An 18,948-nucleotide genomic window follows, 5' to 3' on the forward strand; every position below is an offset into this window, starting at 1 on the left:
TCTTCTCTTAGGCACTTCCTCGGGGCCACTCCCAGCTGCTGGAGAACTCCAGACTCTCCACCCTACTTTGCTGTGGGCCCTCCTTTATGGAGCTCCACCCTTCTCCTCAGCAGGGCCCAGTACTAAAGTGGGCCCGATTCCCCACCCATCCAGGTGTAACCTGGTGGGCTAATTAGGCCCTAAGACTCCTGTTAACTCTTTATTTGCCACTGTGGAGCACGTGCCCCATCACAGGTTCAAATGTTGTCTCCTTCCAGGTGCTGCTGAAGAGAAAGAGAGAGATCTGAGTATGAACCTTTCCTGTTTGTTGTTCTCTTTGAGGTCACACTATATCGCTTCTGTCTAGCTGCAAATACAATGCACATATTTCTTATGGTTATTAGAGTAAGTTAACATTTTAAGATTGATTTTCAAAAGAAAAATACCACAAATAAATGATACAACATATACATCCCTAAATCCATGAGCTCTCTCACTTCTATACCTTCTAATGTAGTAAAACCAAAGTAAAAACATTTGGGACTAGGACTTGAGGGATCTAGTAAAACACGTACAAATATAAAGACAAAAATATACCAATCCTGGAGACAGGGAGAAAACATTTCTTGGGATGCTTCTAAATAAATTCAAGTCAGATTCATGTCTAAAGAATTACCAGAACTCATAAAAGAGATCCTCAAGTAGTCAGAGTGTTAAGGCTCAGGGAAGTATAGATGAAATCTCCAGAGTATTTGCCAGAGCAATAACTATATATATATATAAAAAGTTTCTTTTGTGGCCATGTATTCAGTTAGGTCACCAAAAAATAAAATAAAAAAAAAAATAGGTCAGTAGTGCTGGTGGAAGAATGCAAAATATTTTTATTGTTTGTTTGTCATTTATTTTTCACTGAAATTTTGAATTTTTGAACAACGTTGAACACTGTAACAGATGGTTAAAAAAATGCCACAAAAAATTACGGACTTTTTGTAAAAAGTTTGTTAAAATTTCAAAACGTTGAACATATTCGCCAAGCTCGGGTAGTCAAATATCAACTCACTCTTCCTCCTGCTGGCAGTTTAAGTAACATGGGCCCTGAAGAAAGTACTGCGTGCAGCCTCCAAACCAAATGGAGTCAAGGGATCTGCACAGAAGAGGTGTTCTAGTCCCTAGCAGGTCAGCCCCCCTTCTAGTGCTCTGGCAACCTGGCTTTTTCAGGAACCACGTCAACATTGAGTGCCCATTCAGTATTTGTGGAGAAAAGATCTCTCTGTGGGAGTGCAGGCAATGAGCTTAAGTTAATGTTGCTTCTAGCACCATTAATTTAGGCAAGGATACTTGCTACCAATAAGCGTGTGGGGGTGTCACAGGCAGTGGCTGCTACAAAGCTCTGAAAACCTTGAGTCTCAAGCTCCCAGCATTCCAGCAAAGGAGCTTTTTGTAGGGTCTCAGCAAGCTGGGGCAGAGGGAGATGGTTTGGAACTGGCATTCTGCCACTTCTGTCATCCTGTCCAGCCTCGCCAGATATGCCCGATCTTTGTCCCTCCTACTCACGGAAATGGAGGAAAGAATCAGGCCCTAAACAATTAATCTGGCAACATCACTTGTAATGCTGATGCCAAATGCTGGCTTAAAAAAAAAATTCTAGAAATTCTAGGTTTAAGATGTTCAACCTGTGACTTTGAATCGGACGCTAGATGTGAACTTCGTGGCTTAGGCCCATGCCTATTTTATTACTCCAAAGGAAAAAAAAAAAAAAATCAGCACTATCTGTAGTGAGGTGAATTGTCCCAGGATTGTTCTATATGGTTTTTCCTTTCTCACCATATCATACAGTATCTGTCCATTTTTTCCAGGTGCAGATTGTTCATCCAAGTCTACTGCAATGGAAAATAAACTCCATAGGAAGTGAGCAGACTGCGGTGATGATTTGGAAAGCTCAGTGCTCCGAGAAATCTGCAGCCCGGAGTGGATTCTGCGGGTGTAGAAATGTAAAGAGTTATACAGCGGTACTGCAACAAAAGTGCCTCAGAACTAAACCGTGCCATAGAATTCTTTACTGCCCTCCTCTAATGGAATGTTTCCTTACCATTTAGAAGCTTTGAAATTTTGCAGTTTCAGGGGCCTGCTGATATGTTGATCTCTTCTACTTGGGAGGGAGATTAAGCTGCTGTTTCTGTGACAGACATTCATGCAGCTCTTTGACCAGCCACTAGAGGGCACTCCATCTTTAAAAGACTAGACGGGCTCCCTTCTGGCCAAAAGGGTGGGTCCCTTTCTGCATTTCAAGGCCCTCCTCCTTTTACTGCAATTAAAGGAGGTTTTTTTCTGGAAATTATTGGGAATAGGATTGAGCCTAAGACGTTTATGGCCCACTTTCTGCACACTTACATTGGTATATAGCAGGAATTGACTCAATTTACACCTGTGAAGTTGATAGTGTTGGCAACTTTCTAGTCTCATAAAACCAACCTCCTTTGCCCTTTCCCAGCCCCACCCCTCCTCTGAGGTCCCACCCCTGCCCTGCCCCTTCTCCAAGACCCCTCCACTGCACACTCTATCCCCTCTCCTTCTGTTGCTTGCTCTCCCCACCCTCACTCACTCATTTTCATCAGGCTGGGGCAGAAGGTTGGGGTGCTAGATGGGGTGAGGGCTCCAACTGGGGGTGCAGGCTCTGGGGAGGGGCCAGAAATGAGTTCAGGATGAGGGAGGGGGCTCTAGGCTGGAGGGTAGCAGTGAGGGGTTCAGAGTATGGGAGGGGCTCCAGGCTGAGGCAGAGGTGTGGGGTGCGGGTTCTGGGGTGGGTCTAGAAATGAGTTCAGGGTATGGGAGGGGGCTTTGGGCTGGGGCAGGGGTGCAGACTCTGCGGTTGGGGATGTGGGGTGTAGGAGGGTGCTCTGGGCTAGGACCAAGGGGTTCAGAGGGTGGGAGGGGGGATCAGGACTGGGGCAGGGGGTTGAGGCGTGGGAGAGGGTCAGGGGTCCAGGTGGCGCTTACCTCAGGCAGCTCCCAGAAGCAGCAAATATCCCCCATCCAGCTCCTATGTAGGCATGGCCAGGCAGCTCTGTGCCCTGCCCCCTGCCGGAGGTACTACCTCTGCAGCTCCCCTTGGCTGTGGTTCCCGGCCAATGGGAGCTGCAGAGCTGGTGCTTGGGGCGGGTGCAGTGTGTAGGAGCTGGAGGGGGAACATGCCACTGCCTTAGCCCCACTGTACCACCCACTGGACTTTTAATGGCTCAGTCAGTGGTGTTGACCGAAGCAGACAGGGTCCCTTTTCAACTGGGCGTTCCAGTCAAAAACTGGATACCTGGTAACCCTAGCAAGTTGAACTAGTGTAAAACCAGTGTGAATGAGAGGAAATCTTTGATCAGTTTCTTGTAACCAGAAGGGCAAGTAAATTTGTCTTTTCTTCCAGCTAATATGCCCACTGGTAGCAGAACTCTTGAGCATGGCTTCTAAAAGGGAGAGATAAGAACAAAAACTTCTTCCGCGGGAATTGATATTGTAACTACATTAAAAAACCTTAAATTTTGATAATAAATTAGGTTCTTTGTATAATTGTGAAGAGCAAATTAATCTGAATCAGCAAAATACACTCATTTTCTCTTCATATTCATTCTCAGAAAGAAGGGAAACAAGCTCAGGCATATCCAGACTTAATGTGTAAAAGAATAAAAATCTTCTGAGGTTTAAAAAGCACACGTGTTTGCAGTTGCAGCGTTGGGAAGATAGCAAAAAGGTAACAGTCCCAAAGCTACGTGACCTTGACAGAAATCTCACTAACCAAGAACTCTTGACTTGGGACACTGTTTTATTTCGTTTGGTTGAGTTGAAAGAGCTTCTACAGCTCTGTGACAGCCTTCTTAGTGAAATTAAAAGGAATATATGCCTGTTTTGCAAATTGCTCTGTTATATACAGAGATATGGGGGATAACGTCGGGGAGAAGTGTCCCTCTAGCATCACCACTGGGTTGGGGGAAGTAAGATCCTCCTTGCTTGACAGACAATTGACAGTAATGGATAGGATTCATAGATTTCAAGGCCAAAAGGGACTATTAAGATCATCTAGACTGATCACCTGCATACCAGGCCATAGCATAGGGCCCATCAGTTGGGGGAACACTTCCTAGGGCAAGCAGAGAGGAATGCCTGAGGCATAACAACACAGAGCTCCCCCCAGCAACCCACCAACTTCTTTGAAAGGTAGGGAACACAAAACTTAAAACACTCATTTAAGTGAGTTGCTGGATCAGGGGGAAGAGTGCTCAGCACCTTGCAGGATGAAGCCCATAGGGGGAAGCATTTAGCAGTAGGAATTAACTCCGAAATTGAAAATGCTTTAAATTTTAAATAAAGTGCTTATTTGGGTCTGCTACTAATGGCAGACACTGCTGAATAGTGACATCATTTGTGTGACTCCAGAGGTAGTGAAGAGAGATGGAAGGGATTCAAAATCAGATTCCATTCTTATGCTATATCATCAGTAGACTAAACATTGTTAAGGTCCAAAAACATGGAGTGATACATAATACTGCACTGACATTGTAAAAGCGTATGAGACATTTGAATAATATATTTACACTAAATATTAAACCACCACCCTGCACTCATGTCACTGCCCAGAAACAGAATGGCATGCTGTTTTGTATAGTGACTTGTATAGTAAAAAGCAAAGTAGACATTAGTAAACATCACGTTTTGCTTAAATATTAAATTTTAGAGTGCACCATCCATTTAATGAGCCAATTAACAAACCATTTGTTTCTGTGCAAATGTAAGGATAACAAGGAATTCAGCAACCAGGATGTCAGTGGCAAGGAAGAGAAAGGCTAACATTACAAAACAAAAAACAGAGCTGCTCAAAAAAAAAAAAAAAAAGCTTCTAATTAAATCTGAATATCATTTTATGGAACAGAAACCAGAGATGGTTCAGTATGATTTAAAACCTCCATTTCCGAAATGGCTCTGAGCATTTAAACGCTCAAAGTAATTAAGGGTGCAACCTCTCTGTGGCACAAGTGTTGTGACTTAGATGCTTGTCTTTTGCAAAAAAAGACGAGAATTACGAGGGGGGTAGAAATCTAGTATGTTATAGAGATTTAGCTTTCCTAAATAAAGTGACTATCCAAAAGGAGACTTGTTACATATACAGTTGTGTAAAGATGTTGTTCCCGACTGTAGTTTCTGAAAACGTGTTAGGCCACTCTGTATAACTTTGTAATATAAAGGTTGTCATCAGTATACACTTCCCTGTTCAATCTGCAAAGATCCGGAAGGTCACGTCTGGAGATATTCAACACAATGGAAAGGCAGCACATTTAAAACTAATACATATTTTATTTACACAACATAATTAACCCGGAAACCCACTGCCTCCAGATGTTATTGAGAAGATAACAGGTTTTAAAAAAAGAATTAGATATTTACATGTAGAAGAACATCCAGGTACATCAGCTGTGGAACAAGAGAGTGGACATAAACCCTCATGGTTCAAGGCATATCTCAGCTGCTAAGTGACATGGGTTAGCCATAGAGCCGGTTAGGAAATGGGAAGAGCAGCCCATTGGAGCTGGTGGGGGCTTGGAACCAGGGTGGACCAGCAGCCCCCACCCACCCCGCACCATCAGCTCCCCTAAGTTCCCTGTGTGGCAGCCGCCCAGCAGGCTATCAATTGCCAGGCAGTTCAGCTATCCCTCCCCCTACTGTGTGCGCTGCCCCTGCCCTCTGCTTGGAGCTGCTCCTGGGAGCCTCCTGCTTGCTGTGCAGGGGTTGGTGCTGATGTCAGGGTGTCCCCCTCCCCCAGCTCCTTCACCCCATCTCCACAGAACAGGGATGGAAGACATGACAGGGCTCAGGCTGGAGGGAGCTTGCTGGCAGCAGCTGCTGTCTCAACTTGCTGTTCTACTTAAAAAGGCAAAGTATGTATATATGTACGTAGAGTGGGGTCAGGATACTTAAAAGGGGCAAAGCAAAGCACTTTTTTCTCTCTCTCACACTCACACACACACGTGTCTCTCAGGGGTGAAAGTAAGGGGGTATGGGCTAGTACAGCGTACCAGTAAAAGGTAGCCACCAGTACTGGCCTGTACAGCTGACTTTAAAGCGCTGCCGTGGCAGTGCGTTAAGAACTCTGCTTAGAGCACTGCCACAGCAGCGCTCTAACGTCGCTGCCCCTTTTGCACCCCTGATCGGCGGCCCAGCCGGGTCCCTAACAGGACGGCCGCCAATGGGGGGGGGTGCACCAAAAGGGGTAGCGACGACCTGGCAGGGCCGCCGATGGGGGGCGCAAAAGAAGCAGCTGCCCCGGGGCTGCCGCTGGAGCCCCGGGCAGCGCGGGCCAGGGAGCGCAGATGGACAGGCTAGGGGACGCTGACCCCCCAGCCCTGCCCACTTCTGCCCGAGGCCACGCCCCTTCTGGGGGGAAGAGGGGCAGCGCCCAGAGAGGCCACATACCAGTAAGAGCTGCATTTTACTTTCACCCCTGGTGTGTGTGTGTCTCTCTCTGCCATGCTGTGTCCCCTCCCTCCATTTCTGCTGCCTTGTAGAGTGGGAGGCTAAATTAACACCGTGTTAATCCTTGAGGGCTCAGCCAAGTGCTAGGTCACCATTTAGCAGTTAGGCATTCCCTGGGAAATATCCCACCCTCTGACTCCACCACCTCAACCAAGCGTCATAATCATCATTGCTGTGTACAGTATTAAATGGTTAGTTTAAAACTTATACTGTGTATTTTTTATTCAAACACACACAGTGTCTTATCTGGCAAAAAAATATTCCCTGGAACCTAACCCTCCCCTCCCCCCTGCATTTACATTAAATCTTATGGGGAAATTGGATTCACTTAAAGTAGCATTTTTCAGGAACATAACTACAATGCTAAGCGAGGAGTTACTGTACATGCAGCTTTGAAGTTGGCTTTTCACAATTGTTGTTGTTTAATTTTACTAGCCAAACAAAACAACAACCTGAAAGCTCATAGAAAGTGAAGACTTTGGGGCATGAAGGTGGCCAGTGAAAAATTAAAAATTCAAATACATTACCTCACTCTCCTCTTCTGATAAGGACTGAGGCAGCAGGCCCTTTAAAAAGAATGATCAAAGCTGTTAAATCCCCACGGTTGCCACAAGCAGAGTGCAATGAAATCATTTGTAGATCTTCAGCCTCTACACTGCACACAAGTACACTACAAAACTGATGAGAAATAGTGGTGTAGCAGTTAGAGCAAGAGACTGGGGGTCAGAACGCCTTGGTTTTATTCCTGATTCATCCATTGACTTATTGTGGCTACATCTACACTTCGAGCTGGGGGGAGGTATGATGCCCCTGCTCACGTACGCATACTCACGCCAATTCTGACGGAGCTAGTACAAGAAGTCGAAGTAGAAGTGTAGCCATGATAGCACCAGCCGAGGCATGGCTTAGCTGTATTGAGTACAAACCTGCCTGAAACGTGCTCGGCCTGGCCAAGCAATACCTCCACTGCTTGTCCTACAGTGGCTACACTTCTACTTGCACTAGCTTGAATGTGTGTGCGCAAGCAAGGGAAATCACACCCCGAAGTTTGCAGTGCAGCTGTAATCTTTGAGCAAGTCATTTCATTGTATATCAAATTTAACCGTGTGTAAAATGTATAGAATATTTGCCTGTCTCATATGGTCTTGTGAGGTAGAAATATTAATTCTTTAAGCCTCAATTTGAGATCTTCAGATAAGAGGTGTTATAGAAATGTTTTCTTCTTAGATAATATATCTGAAAGGAAATGGGTGGAAAACCCCCCCCCACGTTAGCTGAGTGGTGCCATACACAGATAAGAGGTACAATATATTTTATATGGGAGGTATTACCACTACATTGGAAAGGGAAAACATTAGCTGAGTGGTTTGACAATTTCTAGTACTAAATCCTCTCTTTTTTTTAAAATATATTATATAGATATAAAAATTAAAAAAAAAAAAAAAAAAAAAAAAGAAGAGGAGAATTTTAAAAGTAAACATTATGCAGAGTATTGCTAATTTAGGCTCTGATCCAGCAAGCATATTCTTCAGTTTAATCAAATGAATAGTTGCTACACATGTGAGTAAATGTAGGCATGTGCTTATATGCTTGCAGGATCAGAGCCTTAATGAGGATTTAAGAGGCATTATCGGTAATCATGCTATAAACCAAGCTAAATGTAAGAAACTAAGGTGCAAGTCTCCCAAGTGAGTTCAGGAGAACCAGACAACTGATTTTAACAGCCATAGTTTCTGTATCTTAAATGTATAATGTCTGTGGTGCAAGGACAGTGGAAGCAAATTGCCACCCACTAACAGCAGAAGCAAGTTACTATATGAACAGAAGTAAAACAGAGTTTTGATTGGCAGGTAAATTAGAAAATTCTGACCTTTGACAAACAACATCACCCCTTTATTTGAATTAAGTTTTTTTGTGTAGAATACTTGCAAACAGCATTTTGCTAGAGAATAAAAAGTTAGTTAGCTATAGTGCTCTGTGGACAGCTTAATGCTCTAGGCAAATTTCTGTTTAATTGGCTATCCAAGGCAGAAAATGAGCAGTGACAGGGAGATCCCTGAAATGTCCTCCATCCCCACTGTGGACACATCCATGTGAAGGAGAGATAGAGGAGAAGAAAATACAGTCTAACCACATAAGTGGATAGATTAATTACCAAGTAAATTCCTTCTGGGTTTCTTGAAGAGGTTGCTGAGAACAAAAAACAAAAAAAACAAAAACAAAACAAAAAAGCAACCCAATAATGCATTTTTGTATTGTACTATACTACATTTGCAACAAATAATGCTAGTCATGTACCATTGCTAAAGGGGGAAAAACTTTTGTTGAACCCCTCATACAGCTGTAGCATTTCAGGCAGCTCTAATTTCTACTTTTCCCTAGTGGTTAGTTTCACTTTCAGTTAACAATGGTTCAAATGACACAAAAATGCATTCCCACAAGGATTTATTAACTACGAGAAAAATCAGAAAGAAGGAGGAGGAGTCTGTTGAAGCTAGCCTTCCTGAATATTGGGATCTAGGGACCCACCTTGCACCCATACAGAATGCGTTGTAGAGCACAGAATCACAGTATATTTGTGACAACACAATCCAGATAGTCTGTTCTTCCATTATTATTCTCTATGTTCAGGGAAAAGTATTTTTTGTAAAATGTATCAAAATTGGTTTGGACATTGAGTTAACCAAAACAGGAGACGGACACCTTTTAGTGGCTTCTGTGATGGTTTTAGCCGTCTTTTAGCAAAATAAAAAAAGCCTGGTGTTAACTAAACTCAGAGAGGTCACAAATGTAAACATGATGGAGAGAGGAGTCTTTAAATTTAACTATTTCTTACATCAACTAGGCCTGCTTCACCACTGAAATCAATAGAATTAGTCTAGTGCCAAAATGGAGTAAGGCAGAGGTGAATCAAACCAGCTGAGTGTAGCTGAGAGACAGGGTTCCAGAGGCCTGCATGGACATATGGGGATTACTTACAAAAAAGTCTGGATTTAAAAGACTAAAGAGGTAGCGGAAGTTTAGAAATACCTAAACAGCATCAGCTAAAATAGAAGTTTGATACAGCACAAATATACAAAGACGGAGCATTATTAGGACCCAGATCCGTAAGAGTTTGTTGTGAATATTGGGATAGCATGAGAAAGGGTATGGTGTGCCATACCCTGTTTCTGATATTCATCTGGTTATTTCTGTGTTTACAGCATATCACAGAGAAATTAGAGGGGGAAAAAAAAACAACAACAAATTCTGTTGTTGGAAGATTGCAATGTAGCACGACTTTATTTCTTAATATTCAGAACAATAGACACAGAACCCAAAAAACAGAGGAAACAGTCTGGTCCCTCAAACAGCAAAGCACAACCAACCCGACCTTGCTTTAAGCAGTCTCTTTCCAAATGGGACTCTGCACCCACGCTTTGCTACAGAGTCCCCTAGCCACAGGTGCTGGAACTAGGGATGCTGGGGATCCTGCTGGACCCCCTGGCTTGAAGTGATTTCCATCATATACAGGGTTTACAGTTTGGTTCAATGGTTCTCAGCACCTTCTATAAAAATTGTTCCAGCACCACTGCCCCTAGCTTGCCAGCAGGACCAGAAAACAGCCCCACTCTTAAAGAGAGAGCTTGCAACCCCAACACAATCCTCAGGTACTATATAAAAATAAATAAATAAAAATTTGTGGTTCCTATAAAACAAACCCACAGTACAGGACTCTAAAGATGTCTGAGTTGCAGAACTTCTGTGAAGGAATGACCGACTGGACAACTGTAGCCTATGCATCCAGAGCCTCCACAGACACATACATTTAAAGCTTCCTGCCACCCCTGAAAAAAAGGGAAGGCTGTGGGAGCAGCTGCTGTTGCTATGTAAGATACAGGTGTGGCCACAGAAATCAAAGTTCATCCTTTGTTTTGGAAGGTGGGGCTTTGGTTTGCAGGGGCAGAATGCTGCAGCAGGTAGTGGCTTATAGCAGGAACTTATTGATCTATTATATAATGTTTAAAAAATTGATTTGTTAAACACAAGCTTTTCTTGCTCTAATAAAAAACAATGCAGTTCATGGGCACTAACACAAACACTTATAAGTAGTTCTTAAATCACAGAACCTGTCTTTGTTATAAATACTAGAAGTTGTACAAAACTGTATCAGGGAAATACAAATGATCCAGATTTATTTAATTTATTGATTTGTTCCTGCTGCTTCCTGGTTCTACTGTAAGATGGCACAAAAGAGCTTTTGTTAAACTAAAGCCTCTGCTGAGAGCCTATTTTGACTGCTCTAGAGCTAGGTCTACACTTGGAGGTGGGGTGAAAATCCCAGCTCATGCAGACATACTCATGTGAGCGGTCACAAGTGAGTGCGCTAAAGATAGTAGTGTAGCTGTGGTAACATGGTCAGTGGCGCATGTCGACATGAGCTAGCCATCTCAAGTACATACGCACAGGGTCCAGGTGGGTTTGTACTCAGGATGGCTAGGCCATGCCACTGTTCGCTGCTGCCCCTGCTACACTACTATTTTTAGTGTACTAGCTTGATGAGAGCTAGTGCTAATGTGTCTGCATAAGCTGGCAATCACACCCATAGCTCTAAAGTGTAGATGTAGCCTCAGAACTGCTTACTGTGTTGATGTTTTTCCATCTTCTAACAACAACGGCCCTCAAAAATACTTCCTAATATTTTGGAGGCTGTCTCTACTGAGGAGTTACAATATAAAGGATAACAAGTTCAACATGTCTTTAAGGAAAATGTACTGGTTTCTAATCAAGAGGCTTAATTCTAAGCCCAAGTTTTGCTGCTGGGCATCACGCACAGCTCCCATTGACTTCTGCCCCATTGCTTCAGCTTTAATCCATGCAAGACTACCAGTGACCCAATAAATACAAAGGTAGAGAATTGGCCCTTTAACACAAAAGATTCAGATGGAGTCCAGTCTCCCCCTTTAAAGATAGCAGTGTCTTCAGCTGAAGGATGATGGCATTTCCAGTGCTGCATGGGGAAGCTCCTACAACAGCTGCCTGCACTGTATTTGTACTGTGTGTAAGTAAATCTGAGTAAATATTGTAATTAGGAACATAATAGCACATTTTGATTGCCTTTAATAAGTAATACCAACATGAATCTTTTCTTAGTAGTGACACTAATGATCATTAATAGCCAAGACTGTTAGCTTTACACCATGAATTCTTGGCTGAAGAGCCTTATAAATGCAAAATACACTGCTATTGAAGCAGAAAATAAATGGAAAAAAAATATCAGCAACACTCATTATCCTGCAATAATCTCCAGAAATCTATATCATAAATGAAAAAACCTGTTGTCTCTTTTGGTCTTTAAGCAACAATATGAAGAAACCACATGGGCACAGTAGGCTTTCACATAACCATGTTTACTTTCTATATGCAGACATGCAAGGCCTAGTAATATACTATAGCTCTGGCTAGTTTCTAAAACAAGGAACAATGAGTGCCACTAGACAGCACATCTTTTAAAAGAGATACTACCAAACCTCTCCCTGGTGCAGTGGCATGTGCCTGTAATCCCAACTACTTGGGAGGCTGAGGCTGGTGGATCGCTCAGGGGTTCTGGGTTGGGGTGTGCTATGCTGATCAGGTGTCCGGTACCACTGACAGCCTGGTCAGCAGAGTGGCTGAAGGACTGGCTAGAACACCCCAACAGACATGTTGTGATTGGTGCTCTCTTCATGAGGGCTGATGGACTGATTGATCAGGGTGACTACCCAACTCTTACAGCTGGCATACACCTCCCCCTTTAAAGTAAGGGAACAAAAGCATTACAAATGCTTTTTCATTAAATTATATAACATACTCCAAATTAAGTCTGAGAGGTAAGTTATGACTTCTCTCTGGATAAGATCTTGTAGGCATCACAGCAGTATCTGGATCAGAGTCTGTACTTTTTGGGGTAGCTGGATCAGGAACATCTTCCTGTTCTGTAGTGTTATGGTCACTTGTGTTACCCGCACCCACTTTTACTAGGGCTCAAGCCATAACGCAGCTGATTTAGGCACCCCCACCCTTTCCTAGTTCTCGGGCAAGGGAAGGTGCCCTTCTCTCAGAGCCCTAGTTCCTACAGCTCAGGGCCACCCTTACCCCGTTCCTAGGTCTCAGGGCATACTCTTCTGTGGGTTTGCAGGATCTGTTACCAGTGAAAGAGCCTGACACAGTAACATCCTTAGCCTCTATTTATTAACAGTTACCAAAACAGAATACACATGCTAAGCATACAATGCTCACCACTCCAAACAAGGTAGATGAACTTTTCCTGCTGGCCAGTCAGGATCAGGTCATCCAGGGACTCCAGCTTCTGCATGGTGTAATTGGCAGGGTGTTGAAGTCAATCAGCTCTGATCTTGGGGCTGTGTCCCTTTTCCAAAGAACTTCCTTTTGGATCCCAGGTTAGATAGTGAAACTTGAGTCCTGCTTAGCTGTACCTTAACCAATCGTTTTAATAAAGTCGTAAATCGTTTTACTACCAGACAGTACTTTTCACCAATCCTAGCCCACTATGAAACAATCTTTACCCAATTAGACCCCACCACCTTAGTTGATTTACATCTTGGAAAATTAATTTAAAAAAAAAAAAAAAAAACCAGACAGAGACCATGAACAATAGATTAGTAGGGACTATAAAGCAAAACAATAAAGTAGAGATTTCACACCCAAAACTGTTGATAAGTGATTCTTTGCAAGATAGACAGACTGCTATCAAACAAAGTTCTCTTTAAACATCTTAAGATCCATTTCTTTATCTGGTGATAATGGGTACTATTAGAACAGGATCTCCTTCTTAACAGACCGATATTACATTATTTTAATGTAATTTAGAAGGAATGTGAGGATGTGACTTTCTGCTTATTGGCTCATGGCTGCTGCTCTCCTAATATGGCTGCAGAATAAAGGCCTCAAATACTTTATCGTTAATTATACAAATTAAGTCAGAGGTAGATTAATGACTTCTCTGGATAATGTCTTGTAGGTTTCATAGTAGTATCTGGATCTGCATCTGTATTTTCAGGGGTAGCCGTATCAGGAACATCTTCCTGTTTGTAGCGTTAGGGTCACTTGCAGTAGAAACAGGGACATGAGGCTCACTGGTACTGTCACATATCCTGTCTGTGGTGGTATTGTAGGCTCGTTAGTTTCAACAAGCATCTCTGGTGTAGAACATGCTGAGGAACTTGCACTCAAAATCTGGTTTTATGTCTTCTCCATGACATTTGGTGCCACTCTATGATGTAATTACTCCAGGATTTCATGAACTGTCTCACTGCTTTCTTACAGATCAAAGTGTATGCATACCTTTCGTAGGTTAAAATTTCAGCTTGAGGAGACATATCCGCATTAGCTCTTATTGAGCTATCATGCTCAAGATGAGAGTAGCTGCTGTGATGCAAGTGGTAGGAGGGGGTAGCCATCCTGAGTACATAGCCATCCAAAATACTAGGTACGTACGTGGCCTGCTAGCGCCTCATCTTGCTTATGCCACAGTGGCTACACTCTATATGTAGACTAATAGCTCAGTAAAAGCTAATGCAGATGTGTCTCCTCAAGCTGGAATTTATACCTCCAGCTCTACGTGTAGACGTATGCAAAGACATTTTCTCCCAGGTGAAAACTGCACAGCTATGTGTGACTATTTTAATCACACTGTTCCGTAATGTCCCTGTGTAGACTAGACGTTACCAAGTCCAGAAAACACATTAAATTACATCCTAGAAACATCATCATCACTGGTGTCCAATTTGTAACACCATACACTGCATTCGTAGAGGACAATAGAAAGTTTGCAATCTTGTGTTATAGGATGCCTTTATCCAGAGCCATAGTTCAAATTGCTTATTTGAATGTCTGGATAAATCTTTCCACTATTCCATTTGCAGCAGGCTGATAGCTAGCGGATGTCTGACAAAATTTCTCTTGACAAACACTTGAAAATCTTCCAATGTCAACTGAGTTCTATTGTCACAATCTGTTCAGGAACTCCATTCCTTGAAAACAAGTCTTAATACTTTCAACACTATGCTGAATTAGCTGAATTCATGCAGAATGAGCATCTATTCTATTGCAATCAAAACCCATGACCCATAAGTGATCCAGTGTAGTCTACGTGGATTCACTGCCACAGGCTGATGAGCCATTCCCATGGATACAAAGGAGCATGTTTAGGTATGTGTTGCATTTGCTGACAACCTTGACATTGTTTTGCTATTTTCTCTATTTGTGCATCAATCCCTGGCCACCACACAAAACACCTGGCAACTACTTTCATTGTTACAATCCCCAAGTGGTCTTCAAATAATTTTTGGAGTGTGTGTGACCTAAGCTTTGTAGGAATAACTACTCTAGTGTCACACATTGGGCAACTTTGTTATACACTTAAATTGTTCTTTCTGAGCAAAGAAAGCTGGACACAGTTGTTTGTGTACAGAAGTCCATCTATTCATTATAACATCATACACATTAAAAATGATCCAGTGTTGACTAGTTTCACTTTGTATCATGGCATTTGTCACTGAAAAGGGTGCAATTTGTGCCAGATAGAACATCTACTATCCCTGGTTCCACTTCAGTGTTCTTACCTGCCACTTCTAAGGGCAGGTGTGATAAGCAATCTGCATTCACCTGTTGGTTGCTATATTTGAACTCTATAGCTATGTCTTTACCGCGATTAAAAGCCTGTGGCTAGCCCAGACCACCTGACTTGGGCTCACAGGGCTCAGGTTGTGGGACTGTTTCATTGCAGCATAGACTTCCATGCTTGGGCTGGGATCCTTTCATGGTCCTTGAGCCCAGGCTCCAGCCTGAGCCTGGAAGCCTACCTTGCAATTCAACAGCCCTGCAGCCCAAGCCCCCATGAGCCTGAGTCAGCTGGCAGGGGCCAGCCATGGGTTTTTAAACTGCAGTGTAGACATACTCATGGGCACGCGCACTCAGGGTACCACCCATCTCTGTAACTGTAACTTCCTGCAGCCATTAGTAGTAATCCTCTTTTTTTTTTTTTTTTTTTTTTAAACGCAAAAGGTGAAACTCAGGGTTGCTCATTGGTAACCCCACTAAGTAATTTCCCAGACAGATATTGGTTAAACTTTTTAATGCCCCAGACAAAACTCTGAGCTTTTATCAATTTCAGCATAGTTATGTTTTTCCAGAAACAAGAAATCTAGAAGCAAAGACAATACAATAGGCCTTTCAGTAGGATATTCCATCACATGGGAAATTACTACTCCTATTCCAGAAAGGGGAAGCATCATATGATAACTTCGTAGGAAAGTCTGGGGTGCAAAAGAACTCTTTTACATTTTATAAGCTGCCTTTGCTTCCTACAGTAGGTGGATCAACTCCATTTCTGACAATCTTTGTGGTTGGGGTGCCTTAAGGATAGTTTCAGTTCTGTACTGTGATTTATGCCAGTCATCTTTGTCAATGGTATGACTGCAATGTGAAAATTCAAAGACTCATTTACATCTTTTCCTTGTTTACTCTAAAGACCATGCTCAGACAGACAGTCTCACAAGTACCTTTGGGAGGTTCCCACTGTGCTCTTTATCACTAGATCCCATGACCAATATATCATCTAAGTAACACAATGCTAGGAATACCGTTATACTTGAGTCATAGCTCACCGGCAAAGAGCAGGTGTGGATGCTATTCCAAACACACCTATTATATTTAAAAAGGACTGTGTGTGTGTTAATAGTGAGGTACTTCTTGTCGCTCTCTTCAATCTCCATTTATAGGTAGTTTTAAGCAAGGTCAATAGAGAAAAGCCTAACACCAGCTAATGAAGCAAATACATTTTCCATTCCAGGAGAATGATACTGATCCATATACAATAGTTGGGTTAATAGTAACCTTGAAATCACCATAGGTACAGGCAGCCCCATTCTTTTTGAATTACTTGCACTAGAAGCATGATCCATTCACCTTGAGTATAATTCCAGAGTGCTGGAACATGAGCAGCCACCTCGAGTGCCCTCCTGTGGCCAGAGGTCACTCTGCAGTACCCTGCCTCTGTCCCTACCCTCTCCCCCCTGGCCCTTTAAGAATTCACTCAGTTCAAAGCTAGTTCAAACAATCCCCCCAAGGAGTCTCATTTACTGAATCCTCCAGTGCACACTGGCCCCTCAGACCCCAACCCTAGTTTAGTCTCTCCCTCCCACCACATAGTCCAAAATAACACAATGTCTTTCAAAAGAGAAAACACAAACTCACAATCTTCTTCCAGTTTCTCCTAGGCAAAGCCCCACCTTTCTGAGCAACTGTCTGTTTCCTAGCCCTTTTTGCCTGGAGTTTGTCCTTCTCCACAGGCCTTTCCAGATGAGTTTACATAGTTTCTCCCCTACTTAAGTCGGCTCTCTCACAAGCCTCCCTGCCTCCAGCTTTCCTCACTAGCTCCTGAGCGTCTCCCCTGCTGACTCAGGGTCCTGCAGGAGTCTTTTTATTCCCTGCAGAGCTTACAGACATAGCTGAAGTTTCCTGGGTTTCCCCCCTTCACTACAACTTCTTGCTCCTTTTGCATTGGAATCACCTGGTTCCTGTCAGGTGGGGCTCATCTTGTAATCAGGACTGGCTTTGCCACGGTGTTACAAAAACACTTACATGTTCTCTCTTGTCTTAAGTAAGAGTGTAAGGTCTATAAGGCAGGTGTAACCTTTAGGTGGGCAAGAGTTCATTTCATTGCCTTTCTCCAGTGCCTAACCCCTATCCCCCCCCCCCCCCCCCCAAAAAAAAAAAAACTCCCATAGAAAAGCAGCAGAAGACCCAGAATTTAGTCTTTAAGGACTTTCAGCAAGGATTCCACAGGGTCAACCCCCCTCCTCATTCAAGTCCTAAAAAGAACAAAAGGAATGAAAAGTGCCAACTTTATAAATCTTATGATAAAGAAACATAACAATAATACTTAATTTTTACAACATAACATGGCTATTTTATAATCTACATACATTATCTTCACAATTATACATGAGCATAAATAAAGAAAACAAATTAAATCTAAACAGGTCAGTCCCCACAGAAACACAATGAGAAGAAACTCAGAGCTCCCAAAAGCTTTAGGTTGAGTTCACCTGAGTTAGAGTCTTTGATCACCAAATCTACACAGTCTGCTGAGTCAAACCCAACATCTTCCCTCCACTTGTTTGTAGGGATCTTCAGCTGGAATCCATGCAGACTCTTCCTCTGCTGAAATCACTGTTAGCCAGTCAATTAACTGATTAATCAAGCTCAGTTAAATAAATAGATTAAAAGAAAATCCTGTTACAAGAAAATACAAAACTGAGAATAGCAAAATATAAACAACTCTTTCCCCATTTTCACTGTCAAGGCTGAATCCCCACTCTGTCACTCCAAGTGGAGAAAGTGGGGGCCCACAAGGATTCTAAAAATTAATACTTGCCACTCCAGGCTTGTATTAAATTCTCAAGGATACAGTTTTACTCTGATCTTGGCTTGGTAAATGCTGCTACCACTGAAATGAAAAAACAAAACAAAACAAAAAACCCTTTGAACCCAGGAAGGAATGCCTTGGGAATTCATCCCTGTGGGGTACCCTCAAGCCCTTTCAGCCCCCTCCTGGGAAGACCTGAGAAAGAAAACAAAGGAAACTAGCTTGGTCATGAGTTAATTAAACAACATATTGCACAAACCTCTTAGGACACCAAAAATCCAATCCTGTTCTTAAAAAAGGTAAATTTTATTAAAAACAAAAAGAAAGAAAATACATCTGGAACTTAGGCTTTTACTAGATTTTAATAGAGCAATTCCAAAAACAAAGCACCCAAAATAGCTTTCTTGGGAGTTCATCTTAAAGGCTACAAGCAAACAAAAGAATCTGGGGTTTGCACAGAGGAGATCCACAAGCCTTAAAAAATAAACAGAAATAAACCTGATCGACTCTAGCTAAACATTCTGATCTACTTACACCTTTAGGTTGTTAAAAGTAGTTCTAGATATGATCTGATGATTTTCATATCTGGTTCAAACTTTACACCGCATTCCTGCTGCCCTGTCTCTTCAGCCCAGAGAGCAACAGACAAAGGGAAAGTTTCTTTCCTATTTTTTAAAAGTTCTAGCCTTCCCATTGGCTCTTTTGGTCAGGTGCCAACTCCTTTTCTTTTACCTGTGGGCTTGTTAACTCTTTACAGCAGGAGCGGGCAAACTTTTTGGCCTGAGGGCCATATCAGGTTTCAGAAATTGTATGGAGGGCCGGTTAGGGGAGGTGCTGCCTTCCCAAACAGCCAGGCGTGGCCCGGCCCCCACCCCCTATTCAACCCCCTCTGCTTCTCGCCCTCTGATGGCCTCCCTGGGACTCCTGCCCCATCCAACCCCTCCTGTTCCCTGACAGCCCCCCCGGGACCCCTGCTCCATCCACCCCCCTGCTCTCTGTCCCCTGACCGCCCCCAGATCCCTGCCCCTAACTTCCCCCTGCCGCCC

General features: G+C 43.0%; 1 long non-coding RNA gene across 2 annotated transcripts; it reads right to left on the reverse strand.

Moving 5' to 3' along the window:
• Positions 1 to 315: 315 nt before the first annotated feature.
• Positions 316 to 18,490, reverse strand: LOC122466020. 2 transcript variants are annotated; one of them, XR_006291218.1, is made up of 5 exons: positions 18,437 to 18,490; positions 17,583 to 17,769; positions 12,751 to 12,947; positions 7,020 to 7,058; positions 316 to 1,954 (listed from the first exon to the last, which is right to left on the reverse strand). It is a non-coding gene; the product is annotated as an uncharacterized LOC122466020 (long non-coding RNA). The 2 variants fall into 2 exon arrangements; XR_006291217.1 differs by lacking the exons at positions 17,583 to 17,769; positions 18,437 to 18,490 and adding an exon at positions 16,729 to 17,242.
• Between the last annotated feature and the right edge of the window lie 458 nt (positions 18,491 to 18,948).

This window comes from Chelonia mydas, chromosome 5 (assembly GCF_015237465.2).
Source record: "Chelonia mydas isolate rCheMyd1 chromosome 5, rCheMyd1.pri.v2, whole genome shotgun sequence".
NCBI lineage: Eukaryota > Metazoa > Chordata > Testudines > Cheloniidae > Chelonia > Chelonia mydas.